Source organism: Desmodus rotundus, chromosome 1, assembly GCF_022682495.2.
Source record: "Desmodus rotundus isolate HL8 chromosome 1, HLdesRot8A.1, whole genome shotgun sequence".
Taxonomy (NCBI): Eukaryota; Metazoa; Chordata; class Mammalia; order Chiroptera; family Phyllostomidae; genus Desmodus; species Desmodus rotundus.
In genome coordinates, this window is record NC_071387.1 from 55,045,735 (window position 1) to 55,073,724 (window position 27,990).

The 27,990-nt window shown below is 38.9% G+C and overlaps 1 protein-coding gene across 1 annotated transcript in view; it reads left to right on the top strand.

Moving 5' to 3' along the window:
* The first annotated feature begins 4,634 nt into the window (after positions 1–4,634).
* Positions 4,635–27,990, top strand: part of KDM4C (lysine demethylase 4C) — a 366,544-nt gene continuing 343,188 nt past the window's right edge. Inside the window, exon 1 of the mRNA XM_024558285.3 lies at positions 4,635–4,865. The gene's annotated coding sequence lies outside the window, so the exon portion shown is untranslated. The remainder of the gene's footprint in view (positions 4,866–27,990) is intronic.

Sequence of the window (27,990 nt, forward strand, 5' to 3'; positions counted from 1 at the left end):
GAATATATTTTTTGGCAAGGGTCTGGCTTCTTTCATTTAACATTGTATATGTGAGATTTAGCCATTATGTTTGGGTAGCAGTAATTCATTTATTTTCATGGTGTATAGTTTTCTATTGTGTGACTATACCAGCATTTCTATCTCCATTCTACTGATGATGGATATTTGGGTAGTTTCCAGTTTGGGATTTCACAAGTAATGCTGCTATAAACCTTCTTCTATGTGTCTTTGGTGCACATGCACATGTATTTCTATTGGTGTTTATGTTTTTCCACATCATCACCATCGTTTGTTTCTGTCAGCGGTTTTATTCTTAGCCTTTTTGTGGGTATGTGAGAATATCTCATTGTGGCTTGACTGTATGCTCCATAAGTGCCAGGCCACATCTCTCCTGTTCGTGGCTGTGTCACTGTCCGATACCTGTTCATAAAACAGTACAAGTGATAATAATAATGGATGATAATAAATAATAAAAGTGGATTGATTAGGACTGTAAGTACTCAGAGGCTTGTAACTTCAGCCTATGATTGTGGTTTTATTTTTATTTGTTAAAAGAATGCATATTTAGTTTTTTATGTTATGATTTGGATGTTATAAATCATTTCCAACGTTTTTCTTAGTTCAAAAAACAAACTACCTTATCAGTTCGTCCAGCACTTCACTCTCCCACATGTACATATGTACAAGTATAAGACAATGGCCCAGGGAGAACTAGAAGCCCTAGGGAAAATATGACGTATCTCTCCAAAGCTTAAATTTTATTCAAATATTCAAACATTAAATAATCTAACTGGTATGTAATTTTAGGTATTATTCTTATATTGAAACAGATAAAATGGTATTGAAACTCACTGAATGAATATTTAGCTTACACAGGAGGCTTGAGTCACTTTAAAGTCTATTCCCATACCTGTCACCATCATACTATTTTTGCCTATTGTGACTCCTTTAGTAGAAAGGACTGAAAAGTTTGATATTGATGGGGAATTAATGAAGTGTTTCAATTGGTTGGAATCATGACCTGATTTTTACTTTAGGAGGACAAGGTTGACTTGCAGTACAGAAGATAGGTTGGAGGGGGAAAGGTGAATAGAGAATGCATTGGAGGTAGGGAGATCATTAGGTTAATTAAAAAAAAATTGTTTATGCTATTACACTTGATCCCGCTTCCCCCCTCCCCCGCCTTTTCCCACCTCCAGCCAGTTCCACTCTCTCCCCTTCCCCTGTCAATCCCCATTTTGTTGTCTGTGTCCATGTGTTATGCATAAATATTCTTTGGTTAATCCCTTTGCCATCTTTCATCCAGTCCCCCCTGCTCATCTCTGGCAGCTGTCAGTCTGTTCCATGTATCTACGTGTCTGTTTCTATTTTGTCTTTAGTTTATGGTGTTCATTAGATTCCACATATAAGTGAGATTGTGTGGCATTTGTCCTTCACTTTTGGCTTATTTCACTTTGCATAGTATTCTCCAGATCCATCCATGCTATTGTAAAAGATAAGAGTCTCTTCTTTTTTTACTGCTGCATAGTATTCCATTGTATAAATGTGCCATAGGTTTTTTATCCACTTATCTACTGATGGGCATTTAGTCTCTTTCCAGATCTTGGCTGTTATAAATAGTGCTGCTATGAATATAGGGGTGCATACATATTTTTTGTATTGATGTTTCAGGATTTGTAGGCTATATTCCTAGAAGTGGAAATATTGGGTTAAAAGAGAGTTTCATTTTTAATTTTTTGAGGATACTCCATATTGTTTTCCACAGTGGCTGTACAAGTCTGTATTCCCACCAACAGTGCACAAGGGTTCCCTTTTCTCCACTTCCTTGCCAACATTTATTTGTCGATTTATTGATGGTAGCCATTCTGACAGGTGTGAGGTGGTACCTCATTGTGCTTTTAATTTGCATCTCTCTGATGATTAGTGATGCTGAGCATCTTTTCATATGTCTATTGACCATCCATATGTCCTCTCTGGAGAAGTGTCTGTTCAGGTCCTTTGCCCATTTTGAATTGGACTCTTTGTCTTCCTGGAGTTGAATTGTATTAGTTCTTTGTATATTTTGGAGATTAACTCTTTACCAGATGTATCATTAGTGAAAATAGGTGAATATTATAGTAATCCAGGTGAGAGTTAAATTGACCTGAACTTCAGAACACAGGACACAGAGAAGAACAGGTACAAAAGTTCACAATTTCATTAATACTATCATATTCACTCTGACTCTTTAAAACATCATCTAAATATTTAGTTACTGGTTGGTTTGTATTTGTATAAATAATATACATATGTGATAAGAATAAATACAAACATTAATGATTATTACTATTATTTCTTTATATTTGCAAAGGTCAAATGGACTTCAGTATGTTCAAAATTAGACTATATTATTTGGTAGAGTATCAATTTGCTGTATTATACATATTTTAAGAAATTTATAATTATTGTCTCTGAGGTGATCTAAACAATAGTTCGCATAACATATACGCTTTAAGTGGAATCTATGTATCCATTATACAGCCTCCACCTTATTGCAATTGTAGTTTTTAATTGGGAATAAGTAAATTAATCAACTATATGGCTAAAGTGTTATTGAAATCTACAATTTAGAGATATTTTGATATATTAGGGACACAACACTGTGCTCTGTGCCATGAATCCAGTTGATTTTCTAGTGGGCTCACTTCAATTTCCAAAACTGTGAAGTGCTTCATAGCTTCACACAGTGCTTTCCAGTTTTTGAATTGTTTTGACATTTTACATGATCTTCTTTGATTTTTAAAAATGCTTGGAGAAGTCAGCAGGGCTGGTATGTCCGTCTTATTTTTTAGGTTTGGCCCTAGCTGAGTAGCTCAGTTGGTTAGAGTATCATCCAATACGCAAAGGTTGTTGGTTGGATTTCTGGTGTGGGTACATACAAGAATCAACCAATAAATGTATAAATAAGTGGAAAAACAAATTGATGTTTCTCTGTCTCTATTTCTTCTCCTTCCTCTTTCTCTCTAAAATCAATAAATAAAATAAAACTGATGGGGTAGTGAACAATATAGTGTACAGGTGATGTGTTTAGAATCGTGCACCTGAAACCTGTATAATTTTGTTAACCATTGTCACCCCAGTAAATTCAATAAAAAGGGAAAAATGTGACTTGATCTGCTGTGGTGGACAAATGTTGTTGGTATATTATCATGCATGTGCAAATTGTGGAGAGACTCAATTCTTATTCTGGTGTACCAAGGACCTTGGTTTTTAGTAGCTGGCATATTTCTTAATCTCTATACTTCAGTTTTCATGTCTGTAACAAGGAGATAATACCTAGTCATTGAATGAGTACAAGGATTAATTAACATGTGAGGCTCTTAAAATAGTATCAAGCTCACAGTAAGCCCTAAATAAATGTTAAATTACATGTTTATTGTTTTAGCATATCCAATTGACTTGTAAGGAAGGTTGGGATCCTCATAGTGTACACATTTGGAAAATTCCTAGTTGGGGATACATATTAGGCAAATTTCAGAGGTGTATGTGGGTGGGTAGTACAGCTTAAATCTTGTTTAGAATTTAATAACTAAAGAAAGATAGTGGTCCAGTAATCCCATTAGTCTTACTGAAACACATTTCATTTGTCCTGGAAATGCTCCTTCCAAGAGAGACTTCAAGGGCGTGGTAAGTGGATTTGAGGTATTTTAAAGAGCAGAAATCAGTGGATTGTATTAGAAAAACCCAGCATACTAGACAGCCCGTGTGCTCAGTAGTGTAACGATCTAGTCTTTCTGAGCTGAGAAGACGTTAGGGGAAAAACCGCAAGAGACCCAGCTGGGAACTCTGCCTTTGGCAGTGCAAATGCTTAAGGTCTGGTTTCTTCTGACACCTATGAAGGCAGAGTTACAGCAACAAGTTGTGGCAAGCTAATTTAATATGTTCTTAGGGTTCCGGGGGCAATTCAGGCCGAACTGCTTCCATCTCTAGCTTTTTGGAGACCCCTAGCCCCGATTCCTATTGGGGCTACCCTCGGGCGTCCCCAGGTCAAGTGCACATCTGCTGAGGGCTGGACGTACTCCGCCTGAAAGTAGGAAGGTGTCACTACACTAGGCCAATAACACAGCCTCTTGCTTGAGTTACTTGTTAAAAGGTTAGCAGGTGGACATCCTTCAACCACTGGGGATCTCCCATTGTGGTTAAGAGCGTCAGAAGCCCTGGCCATAAGTCGCTGTCATTGCTGACCAGGAGAGAGCCCAGACGACCAAGCTAAAATCGACTGGGCATTCCGAGGCCCCTCCTATGGAAACGCTACTTAGGCGTCCGCGCGCAGGAGGGCGCCCTAGGCCAGCGTCGGAGCCTAGGAGGACGTGTGGCGCGTGGACTCCATCACGTCCAGCCCTGCGGGAACACGGTCGGCACTTCCGGGCAAGGTTCTGTGCACCTGTTCCTTCCTCTGCTCAAGTGTCTCCCCCATCTGGGAAAAAGCACATGAGAACAAGATACGCGACAGCGAACCTAAACTAAGAACACCGCAGAACATTAAGCCCAAAGTAAGAAGGTGCTAGGGACCTTTAAGCTGTTTAGAAGTTCACGTGACCCACTAAGCGCTAAGCCCAGCGGCCACGTGACGGCGCGCGCGCCCTCGCGCGGGGGAGCGGGCGAGCCTTGTGCGCGCACCTCTGCTGCTTTCCATCCCCTCCGCGGGAGGGTGAGGAGCGGCGGAGGGATCGGCGTCTGGAGCCGGGTGCGCGTGCGCAGCGAGCAGCTGTCACCCAGTGCGGAACAAGTCTCCCAAATTTCTTAAATCTCTGTGGTCCCGAGGCCACTGTCTTCCTTTTCCTTTTCCTCCTCAAGGCGGGGTCCTCGCCCCACCCTCGCGCCAGGTAACCGCTTTTCCGGAGCCCGGGCTATGGGGGTGGTGGGGGAGGGCCCGGTCGGTCTTCTCGGCACTGCTCCACTCCGCGCGGGGCAGCAGGGGTTGCCGGCGTCCGGGAGAGTGGAGACGCCAGACCTGAGACTACCGGTCCGCGGCCGCCGTGACCGTCAGGCTGGGGAGAGAACAGCCAGCCTTGGTCTCAGGGGAGGGAGACGGGAGCCAGCGACAGACTACTCCGGTCCTCACGGGGGTTCGGTGCCGCTCTTGTCGTTCTTTTAGGGGCCGAAGTCGAGGTCGCGCTCCTTAGGGCAGAGGAGCGCGCGGGTGGTCTAGAGGTGCTGACTCCTTTCCCCTTGCGTCTGGGTCTGCGGTGGACTCGGGGAAGCAGGGCCTGCAGAGTCCCTCGGGACTGCCTCTTCACTGGGACTGTTACCACCGCAGGGTGAGGGTGGGGGCTTCTTTCAGAGCACCCGGTCGCAGGTAGCCTTCGTGTTTGTCCTTTTGGTTTTTCCCGCACGGGGCCATTTCTACAGTGCCCGAAACCACGATGTGGTGTAGACAGTGGGTGCTTAATAAATAGGAGTTGGATTGGGTCGCGTGGAATGCCAGGCACGGGAGGTGGCGTGGGGTGCGGTTGTGGAGGGAGGGAGTCAGGCCAGGCAGGCTGGGGCTCCGGGCTCGAGCTTGGGTTTTTCCTCGGGGCTCAGCCAATGAAACCTGCAGGGCTTCATTCGGATGCTTTCCGGGTGAACTCGGAGGCAGTCTCCCCCAGCGCTGCACAGTGCACGTCTGCACCGGCTGGCTTTGGTTGTGGGCGATGCTTGGGAGGGGTTTTGTCTGGTTCCTCCTCCGGGAGAAGGGAGGGCAAACTTTTTTTTAGCACTTGGTAGATTACCACGCGGGTGATTTTTGAAGCACTGCTTCGGAAATGTAGGTTGGAAGTTGCAGTTGGTCCACCCTTATTTCGGTGAAAGTTTCTGGTAGCCTCTGTCTGCCTAGTTTCGGACCAAACTTTGCCCTGTTTCATCCACTTAAATTTGCAATATTTTTTATTTTTAACTTCGGGAAACTCGACTTCGCTGTTTCTATAGCAATGGTTACTACTGTAATTGGGAAGTGTTGTGCTTGAAAATTAGTGGCTTTCTTTTCTTTAAATAATTCTTTAAAAAATTTTATTGTATTTTTTCCATTACCACTTGACCTCCTTCTACCCTCCTCCCCCTGCAATCACCGCACTGTTGTTCATGTCCGTAAGTCCTGTTTCCTTTTTGCTCATACCTCCATTCCCTAACCGCCCCCCACCAACTGGCTTTAATTCTTAAAGGGCCATTTTTATTTTGTAGCACTCGGTTCTCCTTTAAGATCATTACTCCTGTTCTCCTACCTATCAGTCTCCTCCCACCCAATCCTCCCCTGCTGCGTTTTATTTTATTGATTTTAGAGAGAGGGAGGGCAGAGGTAGGGAGGGAGGGAGAGGGGGAGGGGAAAAAAAAACTTGGGCCCCTAGTTCCAATTATTTATGCATTCATTAGTTAATTTTTGAATGTGCCCTGGCCTGGGATGGAACCAGAAACCTTGGCGTATAGGGGTGATGCTCTAACCAACTGAGCTGTGAGGCCAGGGATCCCCCACACTTTGCTTTGGAATGTGTTACATGGGGGTTTAGGATTTTTAGACCCTCTTTCCCAGTTTAAGGTGTTATGAAAAGTTTGTACGTAATCTTTACAGCACCCCCATGAACTTGGTAATAACAATGCAATTGAAATTGGAGATGTGTTTCGGTTGCTTTTTTAGTTAAAAATATACATTTTAAACATTGTACACATACAAATGCTTTTAAAAAGCATTCCCATTCTATGAAAATGAAGGTTTTAATAAACTGAACTGGTACTTAACCTTTTTTAGATTTTATTTACTTATTTTTGGAGAGGGGAAGGCAGGAAGAGAGGGAAGTGCTAGAGAAACATCCATCAGTTGCCTCTCACATGCCCCCTACCTGGCCCCTACTGGGGACCTGGCCTGCAATCCTGGCAAGTACCTTGACTGGGAATGGAACCAGCAACCTTTCAGTTTGCAGGCTGGCACTCAGTCCACTGTGCCATACCAGCTGGGGCAGGTACTTAATTTTTTAAATGTTTTGTAAGATTTAAATTTCTATTTAAGGATGAAAATATGTTATATTGAGTTTTCCTCAGGACATACTCTAAATCACCCAGGGCTAGGTTAAGTGCTCCTGGGGTACAATCTCTTTCCTTTTTTTATTGGTTTGTAATTGCCTCTTGACTGGTTGTTCCTTACTACATACAATATTAGAACCTGAAAACAGGTTCTGGGTGTGTTTTTTTTCTTTATTGTATTTCCAGCAGTTTACCATAGTGCCTGAGGTGCTCAAAATACCCTCTTTTTAAATAATAGCTTTAGTAAGAAACAATTCACATACCATATAATCTACCTATTTATTTTTTAAGATTTTATTTATTTTTAGAGAAAGGGGTAGGGAGGGAGAAAGAGGGAGAGAAACATCAATGTACAATCCACTTTTTTAAAAAAGAGATTTTATTTATTTATTTTTAGAGAGAGGGGAAGGGAAGGCGAAAAAGTGAGGGAGAGAAACATCAGTGTGTAGTTGCCTCCCACAAGCTCCCCACTAGACACCTGGCCTGCAACCCAGGCATGTGCCCTGGACTGGGAATTGAACCGCGACCCTTTGGTCTGCAGGCCCACACTCATTCCACTGAGCTACACCAGCCAGGGCTACAATCCACCTTTTTAAAGTGTACAATTTAATGGTATTTGCAACCGTCACCACAATCAATTTTAGAATATTTTTATCACTTGGAAAAGAAACCCTGTTCCCGTTAGTTTTGTCTATTTCTCTCCAACTCCCTTCCCCTCTAGCCTTAGGCAACTGCTAATCTGTTTTCTCTCAATAGATTTGCTTATTCTGGACCTTTTATTTACATGGAATCATATAATATGTGGTGTTTTGTGACTGGATTCTTTCACTTAACATAATGTTGTCAAGGTTCATCTATACTGTCACGTAGTATTTCATTCTTTTTTATGGTTGAATAATATTCCATTCTCTGACTATATCACATTTTGTTTATTCATTCATTAGTTGATGGGCATTTAGCTTGTTTCCACTCTTTGACTATTATAAATAATGCTGCTGTGAACATTCATGAACTAGTTTTTGTGTGGGTATATTTTTTTTACTCTTGGGTATACGAGGTCTGTCCAGAAGGTATCCAGCCATATACTATGAAAAATAGAGACATTGGAGAAGACATAAGATATAAGAAACTTTGAACTTAGGACAATGATGCCTCAGTCCCCTTCAAAGTAGGCACCTTGGGACCTCATACAGTTCTCCCAATCGCTTTCAGCTGCCCTGCTTTATTTCCCTGAATCTCATTGTAGGTCTGAAATCTCTTTCTGTTCAAAGGTGATTTTAGTTTTGGGAAAAGCCAGAAGTTGCAGGGTACCAAATCTGGGCTGTAGGGGGGCTAGGTCACCTGTGTGATTTGATGTTTGGCTAAAAAACTCTGCTTGTCATGACTGCCAATTACCAGTTAGTTGCCCAAAGCTGCAGCCTTCTGAATCATCTGAATAGTTTCCGCAGTGCAATGTTTAAGCTTATCACAAAATTTGATTCATTGCTTTAGTCACACAGTCATTTTGAATGCCATGGCCACGCAGTAAACACACTCTCTCAATGGCATCTACCGCCCCCACTGACTAGTATGGTGAAGTTGTCATTGTTCACATATGCACATTTCAGTCCACTTTCCTTGGCTGCCAGGTTACATTGATGTGGCACAAACCATTCTCATTATATTAACAATAGCTGGACTTTTTCTGGACAGACCTTGTGTACTTAGTGGTGGATTTTCTGAGTTAAACATTCCCTCCTGAATGAATGAATGAATGAACAAGGAGGGAATTATTAGTCTTGAGGGATACTCTCTCTAGGCCTTTGAGTGGTCAACTGACTCTTACCTGCCCCAATACCAAGTACACTTCTGTAGAGGCCAGAATTCTCTGTATGGGGCTTTGTTCCGCAGATAGTGCTGTGTTTTTCTTGTCTAGATGTCATTAAGATCATCCTTTTCTATTAGTAGTTTTTATACACTTAATGATTATTCCCTTTATATTATTTTTCAAGTTTAATTAGAGACATGGTGATAAACAGGTATATTCTATACTGTCATCAAACTTGGAGTCTAATGTAGGACTTTCAGTCTTTTAAAATTTATTTTCTTTTATGAAATAGGAATAGCATACCTAATGCTCTTCTTACCACCCCCGTTTATTTAAAAAAATTAAAAAATGTTTATTGATTTTTGAGACAGAAGAAGGGAGAGAGAGCCAGAGAGAGAGAGAAAGAGAGAGAGAAACATGGATGTGAGAGAGAAACATCGATTGGCTGCCTCCCATATACTCCCCAACTGGGGTTTGAACTCACAGCGTAGGCATGTGCCCTGACTGGGAATTGAACCCTGACTTTTTGTTGTGTGGGGCACCTACTGACCCACACTGGCCAGGGCACCACCATCATTTCTAGTAGGAACTTCTTGGGAGTTAGTTGTTCCATAGTTAAAGTCACTGTATCTTTTTCTTTACCAGTCTAGAAGGTTTTGTGGAGACTAACATATACATTTAAAATTATTGTCTTTTTATTTCCCCTAACCCCTCAAAGATTCCCCTTTGCCCTTAACTCTCCCTGCCCTTTTGGAGAAGATCTTTATAATTTAAGTCTGCACTTGCAGGAGCAAGGATTAGGCCCACCTAAGCATTGGGAATAGTCCCCGTAAGGAGCTACCAACTGCGCTTCTCCTTCATGGCCTGCCGTTATTCTTTCTCTGAGGATCATGTCCTATCTCTCAGCTCTATCAGTATGGCCAGCTAATTCTTTGCTTTCCAACAAACTCATCTTTTTTCTTCAGCTCCTTGGCTGGGTTAGGCTTGGTACCTTGCTTACATTCTCATTCCCTCTTCTTAGATTGCCACTCCTACCTGTACTTATTTGGTTAATTTCATATCATCCTTCAGATGGCTCAGCTCAGTTGTCACATCCTCCAGTTAGTCTTTCTTCAGTCCGGTATACTTGCAATAGCAGCATTCTGTAATCTCCTTCACAGTGTTAAATAATTACATCATTAGTTCTGTATTATTGTTTGCTCTCCACTTCCCATATATGCACAGAAAAAACTCCACACAAAATATTGAAAGTGGTTAGTTACTTCTGGGTGATGGAATTATAGACAGTTTGTCTCTTTTGTGTATATGTGCATTGTCAGAATTTTATCTTGTCTATCAGTGTGACCTTTGTGAACAGGTAAAAAACTTAATAAAAATCCATGTTGTTAGAAAATCTGAAAACAGGAGAATTTAGAGGAAAAAGAAAAATCATCAGTAATTGCCATTTTCATTTTTGTAATTTTTTTCTAACCTGTTTTGTTTTAATAACCTAGATGAGATTTTACTGTAGCTTCAATGCACAGCTTTTTTTTTTAAAAGTCATTTTTTATTTTTAATTACAGTTGACATACACATACATTATTATATTAGTTTCAGATGTACATCCCAGTGATTAGAAATTATATAACTTAGTAAGTGATCGTCCTGATGAATCTTTCACCCATTTGACACCATACATAGTTATTAGACTATTATTGACTATATTTCCAGTGCTATACTTTTACTTTTCCATGGCTATTCTGTAACAACCAATTTGTACTTCTTAATCTTTTCACTATTTGCACATCCCTCCCGTCCCCTCCTATCTGGCAACCATCAAAATGTTACCTAGCCCTGGCTGGTGTAGCTCTGTGGATTGAGTGCTGGCCTTCGAACCAAAGGGTCGCCAGTTCAATTCCTAGTCAGGGCACATGCCTGAGTTGTGGGCCAGGTCCCCAGTAGGGGATATACGAGAAGCAAACACACATTAATGTTTCTCTCCCTCTCTTTCTCCCTCCCTTCCCCTTTCTCTAAAAATAAATAAGTAAAATCTTAAAAAAATGTTATCTGTATCTATGACTCTGTTTCAGTTCTTGTTCATTTATTGTAAAGCTTTTATTATATTTTGATTCTCATATCTAGGGTCTTTTAGAGAATGGTGAGGATACTTATCATTGGTTGCCTAGGGATGGAATTTCTGGTATTGAAATTGAGCTGATTCTAAAGGAACAGAATCTAGCATCTGATACTATTAAAATTTGAGAACTAAGTATTTGTTAATTAACCCATTTCCCTTTTTCACCCTGAGAAACATCCTTACTAGTATATTTGTATGCTTTTAGTACTACAGAGTTTTTCCTTGCGCTGTTGTTTGTTATATGCACTGTTTGTCTTATTTTTGCTGAGTGGTTTACTCTGCCTAGTAGTGGGTACATTTCTTCAAATTTTGGAGGTAGAGCATAGAGCAATATACATAGTAAACAAAGTGATTCCCTATCATTTCATGAAAGAGGATTATATTGAGTGTTAATGTTTAGTGATACTGTTACGTCATATTTTTGGATACACAGTGGCTTCAGCTACTTTGGTGTTTAGGAACTGCTGCTCTGTAGAATCTTTAAAATTTATTCTAGGTTCTTCTGGGTTTGTATTATACTTTTCTATGGGCAGATATTTAAGGAGCAGAATAATGTGTTGTCAAAACCTTTTGGAGATGACTTCCTTTTTTTATATCTCCATCCAGTTCCCGTTAACTAATTTGGCATCTAAACATTTTAACTGCAATAAGCTGAAATCCATCTTTTGGCTCTGCTTCTCTGAGGTTTCTCATGCATCTCTTCCCATTTCATTGCCCACTGGGAAAACGGGGATTTATCCCAGACACCCCATGGTTCCTCAGCCCTCAAACCCAAACTATCACCAAATTTTGTCACTGCTGCTTCCTAAATATGTTTCAGATCAGTCTGTTAGTGTCTACCTGGCAACATCTCAGTATTTACTTCAGCCTCCTTCCTATCTCTGTTCCACTCAATGAGCTTTTAAAATGCAAATCAGGTCTTTCTCATTGCCCTGAGGACATTTCCCATGCTTGCTTCCCTCACCCCACCACCCCCAGCCTTTCCTAGATGGTCTTCTTTTCCTCTCTGCCCTACTCACTTGCTTTTCTTTTCCTCGAACTTTAGAGGCCCTTGCTGAAAGTGCTATTTGCTACCAGGCAGACTTTTCCTCCTACTTTCTTCCTTTCTGTACGTCTTTCTGGTCTCTGCTTGAATGTACTTCCGAGAATCCTGACCTGTCACCCCACCTCTTCCTCAATTTAAATCAGCTTCTTTAATGATTAGTCTAATTTCCTAAACTTTTCCTTCCATAACACATAGCACTTTATAATCTGTATTTATGTGATTATTTGATTGTTTGTTCCTAAATGTAAGAATTCTACAAGGGTAGGGATCAAGTACTATGTTTATTTACTTATATCACACCAGCACACCATTATCTCACCAGCACTGCACTGTAGCTGCTCAAAAAGCATTTGTTGTACAAATTAACATTTTTGCATATGTGAAAAAATGAAGGAAATTAAAATCAGAGCACACAGTAGGAAATATATTTAACCCATTCTGACCCAGCACACATGTACATATGTACAACTGAAACAACAGTTTCACAAAACATACTTTGCCAGCTGTGCCATATTCTGGTACTTTCTGTTTTGTTCTATTTTACACATAAAAATATGGGGTAGGACTGCAGACTGCAGTCTGCACAGCATAGCTCCAAGGCGATATAAGGACAATGCTTATTCATTTTCTATTAGCCCCTCCTCCTTCTTTGAAACACAATTGCTATTTCTCAGTCTTTTCTGATGGAAAATGCAAGTATACCTGTAAATACCACCACCTTCCCCATTAAAAGAAAGACTTTGTTCTGCCTGATCGCAGAGGAAAGTTGGTTAAGGTCAGGTTGAGAAAAGTCTAAATCTGACTCTCCCTTAGGTCTTCCAGGTACTCTTTCACCCTACTGATAACGGATGTGTGGTCAGTCAGTGAAATTTAAGGCTGGCCTTTCATTAGTTTTATTTTCCAATTTGTTACAAACCAAACAAAATTCCTAAAATGAAAACAAGAGAATCCAGGCAAACCGGTAAGTATTTGTGAATGTGTGAATTAAGGAGCCTGGCTGGGTAAGGATGTCAGTTCAGTGGATCACTAGAGCTGATCCCTAGAGCTGTGGTTCTCATTTGTTCACTTAACAGAAGAATTGGTGCTGTTTGGTTCCATCATGGAATATTAATATCTTATAAACTATTTTGCTAGCTAACTAGTAGAAATAACCGAAGTGTCTATTTTAACTGATTATTGTGCTGTGAGATTCAGAACTTGGAAGAATGTTTAAAAACATTAGATAAGTTCAAACGTATGTTGAATGAAAAAAGCAGTGTATAAAAATTGCATACATTGTATGATTTCAGTTGTGTTTAAATGTGTTTATAAATGTGCCTATGTTTAGAAAATATACACTGGAAATGATGATGGGATTACTGGTGATTTTAATTTTCCTCTTAAAATTTTTTTTGAGAATGAACATTATCGCGTTTATAATCATAAAGGCTCATTTTGAAAAAACAAATTTCTTATATATTAACGTGTATCTGCAAATAGGTAAAATATAACACCTTTATTAACATGGTGGATAGAGCCCAGCTTTCTAGTAGCTGTATTTTGGAAACCTCTCTCCAGGTGGGACCCTAGATTACTCATGATTTATAATCTTGCACTGCACGGTGATCCCTGTTTTTGCCCCTAGCCTGATTTTTTCTCTTTTCTGTCTAAGTTATTGAAGCTTACCAAACCTTGTTTTTCATCTTTTTTACTGAAATAGGGTTTCATTTCTTCCTGCCTTGCTCAAGCATGTTCATAATGAGTGTTCACTTACGGTTGCCCATAGCTCGATATATTGGAAAGTTCTAATATTCCTTATTAAATCCAGCTGTATAGCATGAGTTGAAGGGATGGAGAGGGTTTTGGGTGAATTAGGGAATTTATAGATGATATCTTCTTTCTGTTAAATTTGGAAAATATCTAGTTATAGTGAGAATTAGAAACAAAATTGAGAGAAACATACAGTAATAGTTTAAAAAAAATTTTTATTGTTATTCAATTACAGTTGTCTGCATTGTCTCCCCATCCCTCCACCCCACCCCATCCGAACCATACAGTAGTAGTTTAAATGTGTAATCCTCAATAAATTTTCCCATACTTATGTTTGAAATTTAGTTTGCTAACATTCACGCCTAGTAGATTAAATTAAATATTTGAAAATATATTTGATAGCCATACAAAATAGGTTTTCTGGATGTTGATATACTATTTATTAAAGAAGGAATGGGAAAGCTTCAAGAGAGAGAAGAAGGGAAGGAGAGAGAGGGAGAGAAACATCCATGTGTGGTTGCCTTTCATGCGCCAGGCAGAGTGCTCTGACTGGGGGTTGAACCTACGACCTTTTGGTTCACAGGCCAGCATTGAATCCTCTGAGCCATACCAGCCAGGGTAGAATGGGAAAACTTTTAATTGGAGGGAATTGTTAAAGTAAGGACAGTTGGCCGGACACATAGGACCTTTTAGGGTGTGCGCCTGCACATGTGAATGAGTAACAACACTTTTTAGGGGACTACATAGTCTTCTTTTCATTTTCAGCATCACAGGTTCAGATATCTGAACTTTTCCACTTGATCCAGAGTATGTCAGGCGTTGGAGGACTTATGTCCACAGTGTTGCTCCCTAATCAAACTCACAAAAAGAACCAGAACCCAATTCCAAAGGATATGTGTCTGCTCTTCGGGGCTCTTTCTAGTATGTCTTGGTCCGTAGGAGGAATCACACATTGCTCGGTGACAGAGAGGTCTGCACAGATGGAAATGGGTATAGGGTTGAGGAATAATCTGAACAGGGTGGTGTTCACCTGCCAGGCTTCTCTGACCCTCAAGAGTACTCCCATCTGCTCATCAGAGCATTCCTCCTGCAGACACATTTTCTCCTGTTCAGCGAGAACAAGGTTAAAGATTGGTACACATTCCTTCATTTTTGCTCTCTATTCCATCTTCTCACTTTTTCACCAGACATTTCTTTAAATTCCAGTCCTGAGGACATGTCTTTGTGTCTGGTTGAACATCAGTCTTGTTTCTCTTCTGTTTTGGGAGTTTATCAGATACTCAGAAAGGTCACAGGTATCCCTATGAGTGGAAGACTGATGGTATAGGTATGTATTTGTTTTTTTTTTTTTGTAGGTAGCTCATTTCACCCATTAAAAAAAATGTGTTTAAATTTCAAAAGGAACCTTTGCCTGAAATTTGGACAGTTTACTGAGAACTTTCAGTCCACAATATTCAGGCAGTTTTCATTAGCAGAAAGAATCTGGCTCTGGGATAGGTAAATTCATTTCTCATTCTTTTTGATAATTTTATTTGCTTATTTAAAAAAATTTAAATTTATTTAGATCAATGTGTGTTAAATAAATATTTTATTATTTTAAATACACAATACAAGGTATATGACAAGGTTCAAATTTTATTTTATATAAAATTCAGCAGGTATAAATGGGTAAAAAGTTCATATTTTCACCTTTGGCCACCAGATAGCCAGTTTTCTCCTTTTGGTTAACCACTGGAGAAAAAGAAAAGAAATAAAAAGAAAAAGGGAAATAAATAAAAAATTTAAAAAATTTTCTTTATACCAATGAATGCAGTGTTACATTGTTTGTGTATACCATAATTTACTTAACCAGTGTAATATTGAAAGTCATTTAGGTTGATTTTATTCTAGTGATCTATTTATGTACCATTACCTTAATATATACATATATTTTTGTTCTATATTTTATTTTATTTTATTTTTTAATATATTTTATTGATTATACTGTTACAGTTGTCCCATTTCCCCCCCTTCACTCCATCCTGCACACTCCCTCCTTCCCACATTCCCCCCCTATAGTTTGTGACCATGGGTCATACATATAAATTCTTTGGCTTCTACATTTCCTATACTATTCTTACCCTCCCCCTAATTTCTACCTACCATTTATGCTACTTATTCTCTGTACCTTTTCCCCCCTCTCTCCCCCTCCCACTTCCCTGTTGATAACCCTCCATGTGATCTCCATTTCTGTGGTTCTGTTCCTGTTCTAGTTGTTTGCTTAGTCTGCTTTTGTTTTTGGTTTAGGTGTGGTTGTTAATAACTGTGAGTTTGCTGTCATTTTTACTGTTCATATTTTTTATCTTCTTTTTCTTAGATAAGTCCCTTTAACATTTCATATAATAAGGGCTTGGTGATGAACTCCTTTAACTTGACCTTATCTGAATTCTTGTGTTTTCATTCTGGTCTGGTTGGATGTTTATTTCTTCCTTTTGTTCCAGATTGTTGATTTGAGTCCTGCTTTCTTTCCTGTCACTGTTGGTTCCCTGAATATTTTGCTTTATTTCATTTTGGGTATCTTTCATTTGTTCTTTCATTTTTCGACCAAGCTCAATCAGTTCTGTGAGCATTTTGATTACCAGAGCTTTAAATTCTCCATCAGATAGGTTGGCTACCTGCTCGCTTAGCTCTCTTTCTGGAGTTTTGCTGTGTTCTTTCATTTGGGCCCTATTTCTTTGTCTGAGCACACCTGCTAAGTTGTAAGGGGGCAGGGCCTTAGATATTCACCAGGGCAGGGCAGCCCACCTTGCTGTGCTGTGGTGCTGCCTGTGAGGTGCCAGAGAGGGAACAGTGCACTCCCCTGCTTGTCTCTAGCCCCACTTTCCAACGAAGGAACGAACCCTAGTGTGACACTGGGAGTTTCTGCCACCACAGCAACTCCTGCCATAGTCCACAGTGAGCTCTGAGTCTCAGTTTCCTGTTCAGCCAGCCTCACCTGCATGGTCTCCTGCCTTGACTCGAGTTCTCTCCATCTGCCCATCTTACTGGTCTCATTGGTCTGGTTGACTGTTTTTTTAATTCTTTGGTTGTTGGAGTTCCACGCAGTTTGATTTTCTAGCACTTCTGGTTGTTCATTGATTTTAGATTGGTCGTTATCCTCCTTTTGGTTGTGCGAGGAAGTGAAGGGTTTCTACGTATGTCTCCATCTAGGCTAAAACTCGAGAATTAAATTTTTAAAGCTAATATTTATGGAATACTGTTCAGAATTTTTTGTAATTCTTTCATAAGCATCTTTCATAATTAGTTACAATGTTAAGTTTGTATTAAAAATGATATTTACAGTCTTCATAATATTTTTAAACTGAAAAACAGCTTTTCTTTACTGTTTACTCTATACAACATATAAAATGGATATGTAAGGGCTATATTCTTTTAATTTATCATGAAGCTTATCTGCATGCATAAAGCATGTAGAAATCAGTATAACAAATACAGGCTTTTTGTCTCTAAGTCTACATTATGTCTATGTTAATATATTTATTTATTTATTTATTTTTTTTTCTTTCTTTTTTTTTTATTGTTATGCAATTACAGTTGTATGCCTTATCTCCCCATCCCTCTACCCCACCCCAGGTGAACCCACCTCCCTCCCCCCTCTCCACCCTCCCCCTTGGTTTTGTCCATGTGTCCTTTATAGTAGTTCCTGTAATACCCTCTTCCCACCATCCCCGCCCCCACCCCCCACCCCCGCCCTGGCTATTGTTAGATTGTTCTTAACTTCAATGTCTCTGGTTATATTTTGTTTGCTTTTTTCTTCTATTGCTTATGTTCCAGTTAAAGGTGAGATCATATGGTACTTGTCCCTCACTTCCTGGCTTATTTCACTTAGCATAATGCTCTCCAGTTTCATCCATGCTGTTGCAAAGGGTATAAGCTCCTTCTTTCTCTCTGCTGTGTAGAATTCCATTGTGTAAATATACCATAGTTTTTGGATCCACTCGTTTGCTGATGGGCACTTCGGTTGCTTCCAGTACTTGGCTATTGTAAATTGTGCTGCTATGAACATTGGGGTGCACAGATTCTTTTGGATTGGTGTTTCAGTGTTCTTAGGGTATAATCCCAGCAGCGGAATTACTGGGTCAAAGGGCAGTTCCATTTTTAGTTTTCTGAGGAAATTCCATATTGTTTTCCACAGTGGCCTCACCAGTCTGCATTCCCACCAACAGTGCACAAGGGTTCCCTTTTCTCCGCATCCTCTCCAACATTTGTTTGTGGATTTGTTTATGTTGGCCATTCTGACTGGTGTGAGATGATACCTCATTGTGGTTTTAATTTGCATCTCTCTGATGGCTAGTGATGCTGAGCATCTTTTCATATGTCTCTGGGCCCTCTGTATGTCTTCCTTGGAGAAGTGTCTGTTCAAGTCCTTTGCCCATTTTTTAATTGGGTTGTTTGTCTTCCTGGAGTGGAGTCGAGTGAGTTCTTTATATATTTTGGAGATCAGGCCCTTGTCTGAGGTATCGTTGGCAAATATGTTTTCCCATACTGTTGGTACTCTTTGTAATTTGGTGCTGTTTTCTTTAGCTATGCAGAAGCTTTTTATTTTGATGAGGTCCCATTTGTTTATTCTTTCCTTTATGTCCCTTGCTTTAGGGGATGTGTCTGTGAGGATGTTGCTGCGTGGAATGTCTGAGATTTTCCTGCCAATGTTTTCCTCAAGGACTTTTATGGTGTTACGGCTTATATTTAAGTCTTTTATCCATCTTGAGTTTATTTTCGTGTATGGCGTAAGTTGGTGATCGAGTTTCATTTTTTTGCACGTAGCTGTCCAGATCTCCCAACACCATCTGTTGAAGAGGCTGTTTTTGCTCCATTTTATGCTCCTTCCTCCTTTGTCAAATATTAATTGATCGTATAGACTTGAGTTTATTTCTGGGCTCTCTATTCTGTTCCATTGGTCTATGTGCCTGTTTTTATGCCAGTACCAGGCTGTTTTGATTACAGTGGCCTTGTAATACAGTTTGATATCAGGTATTGTGATCCCTCCTGCTTTGTTTTTCTTTCTCAAAATTGCTGCAGCTATTCGAGGTCGTTTATGGTTCCATATGAATTTCTGCAATGTTTGTTCTATATCTGTGAAATATGTCATGGGTACTCTAATAGGGATTGCATTGAATCTATAAATTGCTTTGGGTAGTATGGCCATTTTGATAATGTTGATTCTTCCAATCCATGAACATGGTACATGCTTCCATTTGTTTGTATCTTCCTTAATTTCTTTCTTCAGTGTTGTGTAGTTTTCTGAGTATAGGTCTTTTACCTCCTTGGTTAGGTTTATTCCTAGGTACTTTATTTTTCTTGTTGCTATATCGAATGGGATTTTTTTCCTGATTTCTGTTTCTGCAGTTTCGTTGCTGGTGTACAGGAATGCCTTTGATTTCTGGGTATTGACTCTGTATCCAGCTGTTTTGCCAAATTCATTTATTAGGTCGAGTAGTTTTTGAGTGGAGTCTATAGGGTTTTCCATGTACACTATCATGTCGTCTGCAAACAGTGACAGTTTCATTTCCTCCTTTCCAATTTGGATGCCTTTTATTGCTTTTTCTTGTCTGATTGCTGTGGCTAGGACTTCCAATACTATGTTGAATAGGAGTGGTGAGAGAGGGCATCCTTGTCTAGTTCCTGATCTTAATATATATTTATTTTTAAAAAATATATTTTATTGATTATGCTATTACAGTTGTCCAATTTTCCCTCCTATACTCCCCTCTGCCCTGCACCCCATCCCACCTGCATTACCCTGCCGTCCCCCCAGTTCATGTCCATGGGTTGTACATATAAGTTCTTTGGCTTCTCCATTTCCTATACTATTCTTAACCTCCACATGTCTATTTTGTACATGCCCATTATGCTTCTTATTCCCTGTACCTTTACCCCTATTCTCCCCACCCCCACTGATAACCCTCCATGTGATCTCCTATTCTGTGATTCTATTCCTGTTCTAGTTGTTTGCTTAGCTTGTTTCTGTTTTTTAGGTTCAGTTGTCGATAGTTGTGAATTTGTTGTCATTTTACTGTTCATATTTTTGATCATCTTTTTCTTAGATAAGTCCCTTTAACATTTCATATAATAAAGTCTTGGTGATTATGAATTCCTTTAACTTGACCTTATCTGGAAGGCACTTTAACTGCTCTTTCATTCTAAATGAAAGCTTTGCTGAATAGAGTAATCTTGGATGTAGGTCCTTGCTTTTCATGACTTTGAATCCTTTCCAGCCTCTTCTTGCCTGTAAGGTTTCTTTTGAGAAATCAGCTGCTGGTCTTAATGGAACTCTTTTGTAGGTAGTTGCTTTTAAGATTCTCTCCTTATCTTTAATGTTGGGTAATATAATTATGATGTGCCTTGGTGTGTGCTTCCTGGTGTCCAGCTTCTTTGGGACTCCGAGGTCCTAGACTTCGTGGAAGTGTATTTCCTTTGCCAGATTGGGGAAGTTCTCAAATCTGTTTTCAATTTCTTGCTCTTCCTCTTCTCCTTCTGACACCCCTATGATTTGGATGTTGGAACATTTAAAGTTGTCCTGGAGGTTCCTAAGCCTCTCCTCATTTTTTTTTGAATTCTTGTTTCTTCATTCTGTTCTGGTTGAATGTTTATTTCTTCCTTCTGCTCCAAATTGTTGATTTGAGCCCCAGTTTCCTTCCCTTCACTATAGGTTCCCTGTACAGTTTCCTTTATTTCACTTTTCATAGCTTACACTTTTTCCTCTATTTTGTGACCATACTCAACTATTTCTGAGAGCGTTCTAATTGCCAGTGTTTTGAACTCTACATCTAATAGGTTGGCTATCTCTTCATTGCTTAGTTCTATTTTTGGAGCTTAGATCTGTTCTTTCATTAGGGCCATATTTTTTTTTTGTCTCACTGAAGCTGTTATGTTGTAAGGGGCAGAACCTTAGCTTTTCTCCAGGAAGGGGCAGCCCACCTTGCACTGAATGTAGGGGAGGGATCTGAGAGGCAACAATGCCGCTTGCTTGGCTCTCCCCTGCTTTCAGTCACTTCCCCTGCTTCCCACAAGCAAATTGGGACCTTCTGGTGCTGATTCCTGGGTGGGTGGTTTTGTGTATATTCTAGGACCCTGTGGGTCTCTCTGATTTACTCTGCTGTAAGTCTAGGAGTTACTTCTGCCACCTCAACCCTCACAGGTTTTTTCAGTCAGAGGTTTTGAGGCTTTATTTCCCCTGTACTGGAACCCTGCGTTGCATGGTCTGTCTGGCTCCCAGTTGTTCTTCCTGGTTTATCTGCATGCAAATGTGGGACTTCCCAGTCCCCCAGGTGCCGCCTCCCCACCCAGTCCTCTAGCTGCCACCTTGCTGCCAGTCCTCTCCTCACTGGTTGTCTGTCTCCACCCCTCCTATTTGTCTGAATGAATGTTTCTTCAACTCCTTGATTGATTGACTTCCATACAGTTTGATTTTCTGGCAGTTCTGGTTATTTTTTGTATTTAAATTTTTTGTTGTCCTTTTTTTGGTTGTGCGGGGAGGCAAGTGTCTACCTATGCCTCTATCTTGGTGAGAAATAGTCTTCATAATTTTTGAAGCGTTTTTGTTCTTAGATATTTTATTGATATGAAGATTAGAGATTACTTTTGGCTTCAAATTAAAAATAGGTTTGGAAGGAGAGTCTAGCAGTGAAGGAAACATTGGTCATTTTTAATTAGTATTTTCTGTTCTTAAATAAACAATGTCAAGGTGATGCTTTTCTTTCTCTGTGTAGTGATCATTGTCAATCAGATCTTTTTGATTAAATGTATTTTCTCTATTACTTTAGAATTTATTTTTTACTTTTCCCCTGAAGAGGATTTAGCACTGTCTGCTTTTATACTTACTGAGTTTTTTTCCTTTTCTTTGACTCTCTTCTCTGACAGATTGAATCTTAAGATGTGACATGACATATTCCTGCATTGGAGTGTGAGAAATTACTTTTATAAAATAGTACTTAAACAGATTTGTTTAGAATTAATGCTGTTTGTTTGTAAACTAGTTTTTCCTTCTTGTTTATGTTACACTTATGTGAAGATTTCCTCCCAGATCAAAAGTATTGGTAGGATGCATAGTTCACACAGCTAAAAAAGACTTTTATCGGAGTGTGCAAATGTTTTTCTACACAAGTTACTTTTAAATGTTAAAGTTGTTGTTTTATAGTTGATGATTATTTAAGTTAGTTAAAGAGCCACATTTGATTGTTCATTGAATCTGTAAATTTATAGATAATTCTAGTTGTAAGAATAAGAGGAAGAGACCTAAGCAAATTATTTCTAAGTGCTTGAATACAAATATATAACCCAATCATAGATTTTTCAATTAAAATAATGCCACAGAGTACCATTAAAAACAATTTAAACCAATGTCAGGTTGTTCATTGGCATGTAGGCTTGTCTTGCGTTTGACACATTTAATATACAAAATAAGGAATTGCCACAATTAAAAATTAGGAATGCTTTTTTGGTATTACAGAATGGCTGTAGCATAGCAGTTAAAAAAATTATTGGTGTAATTTTGTAAGCCAAAATTAATTTAGACTCTAATAAAGAATAAAGAGCATTTATTTAAGCAAAAGTGGCTGCAGCCTTGGAGACACAGATTCAGGTAGCAGCTTAAATTGTGTTCCACCAATACAAAAGGACCATCTTTTGTGGAGAAAATTCCCACCTAAGTTCCCAATTTCAGGCAATGAAATTTTCAAATTTTTCATTCTGAATTGTGTAGTTCGGATTGCATTGGGTAGGTCTCAGTGCATTTGTAGAAAGGTGAAACTGGGGCTTTCCTGCAGTGGTCAACTCAGGCAGTCTGCAGTTGTTCAATCTGCAGTTCTTCCTGGTACACGGGTTACTTGAGCAACGCCTGTCAACAAATGGCTGCTAGACTCCTGTTATTCATAAAATTTGGGCCCTTTGTTGATCATGGAGAGTCCATCTCTGTAGATAAATTCCTTCTTGGCATTCACATGCAATGAATCTTCTTAAATTATAAACCACTTAAATTATATTTCAATTTTAAAGGTATTTGCAGAAATATATCACTTGGTTGTTTCATCATTTAAAAAATTTTTTTAAAATGTTTTATGTAATGCTTGAGGCATGCAAAAGACATGGTATAGTCCTATGAATTTACCCAGATAACTATGTAATTCTCTTCTATCTCATCTGCTTTCCCTTGGCAACGGTGTCCTGATTTCTGTGCTCAGTTTTCCTTTTCTTTAAAAAATGGATTTATTTTATATGCATTTATTCTTTTTTTTAAATTTATTGTTGTTCAGTTACAGTTGTCTGCATATTTTATATGCATTTATTATTAAAGAGCAGTTAAATTTTATTTTTTAGATTTGTAAAAATGGATATTTGCTTTGAATATTCCAAGACTTAACTTTTTGAGGTTTATCCATATAGTTGAGAACAGCTTTGGTTTGTTAATTTTCATTGCTATATAAGATTTCATTGGGTGGGTATATTCTGATATATATATTGATTCTCCTGTAGATTGACATTTGAGTTGTTTTCAACTGTTACAAAAATGCTGTGAACATTATCTTGTGTGACTGTTATTGAACATAGGCTAGAGGAACTCTAGGTGCTAGAGTGGGGTTTTTAAACCTCTGCACTATTGACACTTAGAGCTGGTTAATTCTTTGTTGTGGGTGTTTTCCTTTGCATTGTAGGCTGTTAAGCAGCGTCCCTATCCTTTAACCACTAGATGCCACTAGTAACCCTCTACTTGTGACAAACAAAAACGACTCCAGATACTGTGTTGCCAAAGGGACAGGTCATCCCTGGTTGAGAACCATTGTTGCCTTTGATGCATGAAAAATTAAAGATTATCTTGAAATTTTCATACATAGGGAGAATTTTTATTTTTTTTAAAGATTTAATTAATTTATTTTTAGAAAGGGGAATGGAGGGAGAAAGACATTCAGTGTGTGGTTGCCTCCTTACGCACCCGCTACTGGGAACCTGTCCTGAAACCCAGATGTGCCCTGACTGGTTCTTGAACCTCCACCCTTTGGTTTGCAGTCCGGTGATCAATCCACTAAGTCACACCTGCCTGGGCTTAATTTATGTTTTTTTTTTTTTTAAATATATATATAATTATTGATTTTTAGAGAGAGAAGAAGGGTTGGGGAGAGAGAGAGGCAGACACATAGGCATTGATATGAGAGAGAAACATGGATTGATTGCCTCTTACACATGCCTAGACCGGGGATCAAACCTGCAAGTTTGTGGTGTACAGGATGACACACTCCAACCAACTGAACTACACTGGCCAGGGCTCATTTACTTTTTATTTTTATTTTAAAAAATGTTTTACATATTTATTTTTATAGAGAGTGGAAGGGAAAGAGAAAGAGAGGGAGAGAAATATCAGTGTGTGGTTGTCTCTCATGTACCTGCTGCTGGGGACCTGGCCAGCAACCCAGGCATGTGCCCTGACTGGGAATTGAACTGGTGACCCTTTGGTTCGCAACCCAGCATTCAGTCCACTGAGACATACCAGCCAGGACATATTTTTTAAATATAACTTAAAAATTTCTCTGTTTTAGTAAATATACAAGGGGAGACCCCCAAGCCCCTGGAATTTATTTATAAAAAATTGTGTATTCTTACATGTTTAAACTTTGGTCACCTTCAAAGTACTCTTCATTTGATACAACACACCTACTGAGATATTCTTTTCCCACTCATCAAAATAGTTTTCGAACTTGTCGATTTTGATGTCTTTTAGTGATGTCTTCTGCTGTTTTTTGTTTCACCTCTTTTACATTGGCAAAACATTTTCCTTTGAGGACTTTTTTTTGTTAGGGGAATAAAAAATGTCACTTGGGGTGAGATCTGGTAAATACGGTGGCTGGGGCACAAAGGTCATGTCCTTTTTGGTCAAAAACTGCTGAACACCTAGTGCGGGGTGGGCAGGAGTGCTGGTAAATCATGAAATGGGCAAATGCATTGATTGAATCTTTTACAAAAAAATTCACTGAAACCGAATGCAGCCTCTCACAATGCCAGCTGGTATGCTGCTACAGATGGATTCCTAGAATACTCACCTCGTAGGGGAAGCCTGTACTACAAGGGGCCCTCCCTTCAGAAGATAATTTTAGTTTTGGGGGGATCTCCCCATGTATATCCCATGTATATAGAGCTCTTTATTGTTGGGTTCCTGAATCATTTTTAAAAGTACAAGGGGTCCTGAGACCAAAAAGATTGAGAACACTGCTCTGGGCTTCTAATTCCTCACTTACAAAATAGGGTTAACAATAATACTTATCTTGTAGGGCCCTTAGGAGGATTAAATGAGTTAACATTTCCTATGTTAGTGTACTTACTGTGTGCTCCTGATACACCATAGAAGGATAGCTCAATTTTTTTTTTGACCAAAATCCTATTTAACTTCAAGGCCCATCTCAAACCCACCTTTTCTCTATTCCTTCCCTCACAGTGACCAACTGGTTCCCCTACCTCCCCCAGGAAATTCTATAGCACTTATGTTTGTATCTTTAGTTAGAGAATGAGGTTACATACTGCCTTGTATTGTCAATTTTTCTAGGAGTCCTCACCCTTCTGAATTTTCACTTTCTAACAAAGCAGAAGGGGTTCCTGGTCAGTTGTTCAATCTTTATTACTGTTGTTTTCCTTCTGTTTTTGGTCATTAGGCAGTTATCCTGGGAGGAATTTTTTTTTTTTTTTTTTTAGTTTTGGCTTCAGTACCTAGTGCCAGATGGAAGCAGATTCCAAGCATCCAAGCCTCTCGTCCACTCAACTACCTGTTCAGTTCTCTATAGCAAAATCCCAGTTAACTCCTATGTTTATCTTTTCAAATCTGTGTGACCTTGAGTGAGTTTTTTAACCTCTTTATATAATATTAAGTGTTTTAATGTTAGCTGCCTCTGCTGTTAGTAATGCGAAGATTCTTCTGCTTCTGCTTGGACACTTTTATGGATTGATGAGCAGTCATAGTATGACTTTGTGGTCTACTTTCATTAATCTTTTCCATGGAGGGTGTTGCTCTTTCAATAGTCAATGTCTGTTTTGCATTTTTGAGATAGCTCTCTTATCTTTACCAATCTAAGATTAGAAAGTAGTATTTTTTTTCTTCCTTATTGCCTCCAGGTCCTTGAAGTTAAAGAATTTTGTCATGAAAATTGTTTGATTCATCTTTGCATTTAGTTGTGGAAATAGACATTGGTCACTTGAATGAATGAATGATTTAGGAGAGATAGTTAGAAAGGTCTGAAAACCTATTTGCTTTGGAGGAAGATGATGGGACTAGTTATCTTATTTGTCAAGCTGAAGAATTTGAAGTTAAAGTAGTTTTCAAGTAGAAGCCATTTTTACTGAGAGAATGGTTTAAGAATGTTACATTTGGAAGATTCCTGTATATAGGTGGAGGTTGGGTGTTTTGTAGAGTTAAAAGCTTAGAAACTAAGAAGGTATTGGTTAAACACGGATTTGAATTTGAGTAGGTTACTTGATCTTTGTTGATATAAGTAGCTTCTATCCCTCTACCCTCTCTTCCTTCCTCTCTCTAATATGTAGCAGTGGAACCATGAAGGACCTCAGAGATCATTTAGTTCCCTGGTTCCCAGTCTTACAGTTTTGAAAAAATAAATTGGACTGACATAGGCTTGTCAAATTTTAATTCTCTGAAATAAAAATTACCAAAGAAAACTTACTATCTAATGTAATGTTCAAAAACCACAAGTGCCCTGGCTGGATAGCTCAGTTGATTAGAGTATTGTCCCGGATAGGCCAAGGTTGCAGGCTCTATCCCCGTCAGGGCACATACAAGACCAATGAATGCATAAATAAGAGGAACAACAAATTGATCTCTCTCTCTCTCTACCCCCTCTTTTTTCCCCCCCGCTTGTCTCTCTAAAAAATAAAATCGATAAAATATTAAAAAGAAGATTGTTTATTAAAAAACACCAACAAAACAAAGAGCGTTCTCTGAGAATAAAAGATGGAACTTGAAGAAAATCAGAGCACTTTCATTGCTGCTTTTCTGTGGACGGGTAGAGCCACTGCTCCCAGTGTTTAGGAACACTGACTTTGTTTAATTTCCTAAGTTTAAAGGTTACTAAGACTTAACATTAACAAGAATAAAATGTTTAGATGAAGTCACATCGTCAGGTATTGATGGAGTCACAGTTCCATTCACTTCTGTGGCTGAGATCTGGACTAGTGGTTCTTAACTATTTTAGGGGTCATGTGTAGGTATATTGAGAGTGATAGGAACTTACAAGTCTCACCTTAGGGGGAAAATTGGACAAGAACATTAGGACCAAAAAGAGTACTGAAATACAGATGAGACCATGGAAAACTTATGGCAATGTATTTGAACGTATAGTTTTCCAGAAAAATATAAATTCTAAAATGGAATCAAGAATAGAAATATGCCAGTTAAGATAATTGATTCTTTAGTTTCATATCTTACCACAAAGAAAGTACCAGGTTCAGATAGTTTTACAGGTTAGTTCTACAAAGTATTGGTAGAACTAACAAACTTCAGGTTTCTGTCTTTCAGGAATACCTCCCAACTTATTTTTTCAGACTAGCAAGTCTTAATACCGGGTCCAGACAGGACAGTATGAATAAGGAATATTATAAGCTAGCATCACTTATGAAGATATAAAACCTACAATATAACACTAGTGTGGATAATTTCACAGTAGGCCATTCTGATAATACATCATCATGAAGTTGTGTAATACAGACGGGTTCAACATAAGAATCATGTTTCATCACAATAGATAAAGGTGAAAACCTGTTGTAACAGATATAGAAAAAGCATTTGATAAAATGCTACATGTATTTGATTTAAAAGCAAAACAAAGAAAAAAACAACAAAAAACCTTATAGAGAAAAGAATAGAACAGAACTTTTCTAACCTATTAAAGGGTACCTATATTCTGACGAATTAAGGCTAGAATCATTCCCTTTATAAGACATTCCACTCTCACTTCTCTTTAGCACTAGGGTGTCCTAGCCAGGTCATTAAGATGAGAAAGAGAAGTAAAAGGAATAAGTGTTGTAAATGAAACAATAAAAAACCGCTATTCTCCAGTAATTTTCACATGATAGTATAGGCAGAATCATTAAAGAATCTACAGACAAGTTATTGAAAATGAGATTATTATCAAGATCGCTGGATATGAGATTAATTTTAAAGCATTTTTATGTATCAGCTACAAAAGGAGAAATACTTAGCTTATAATG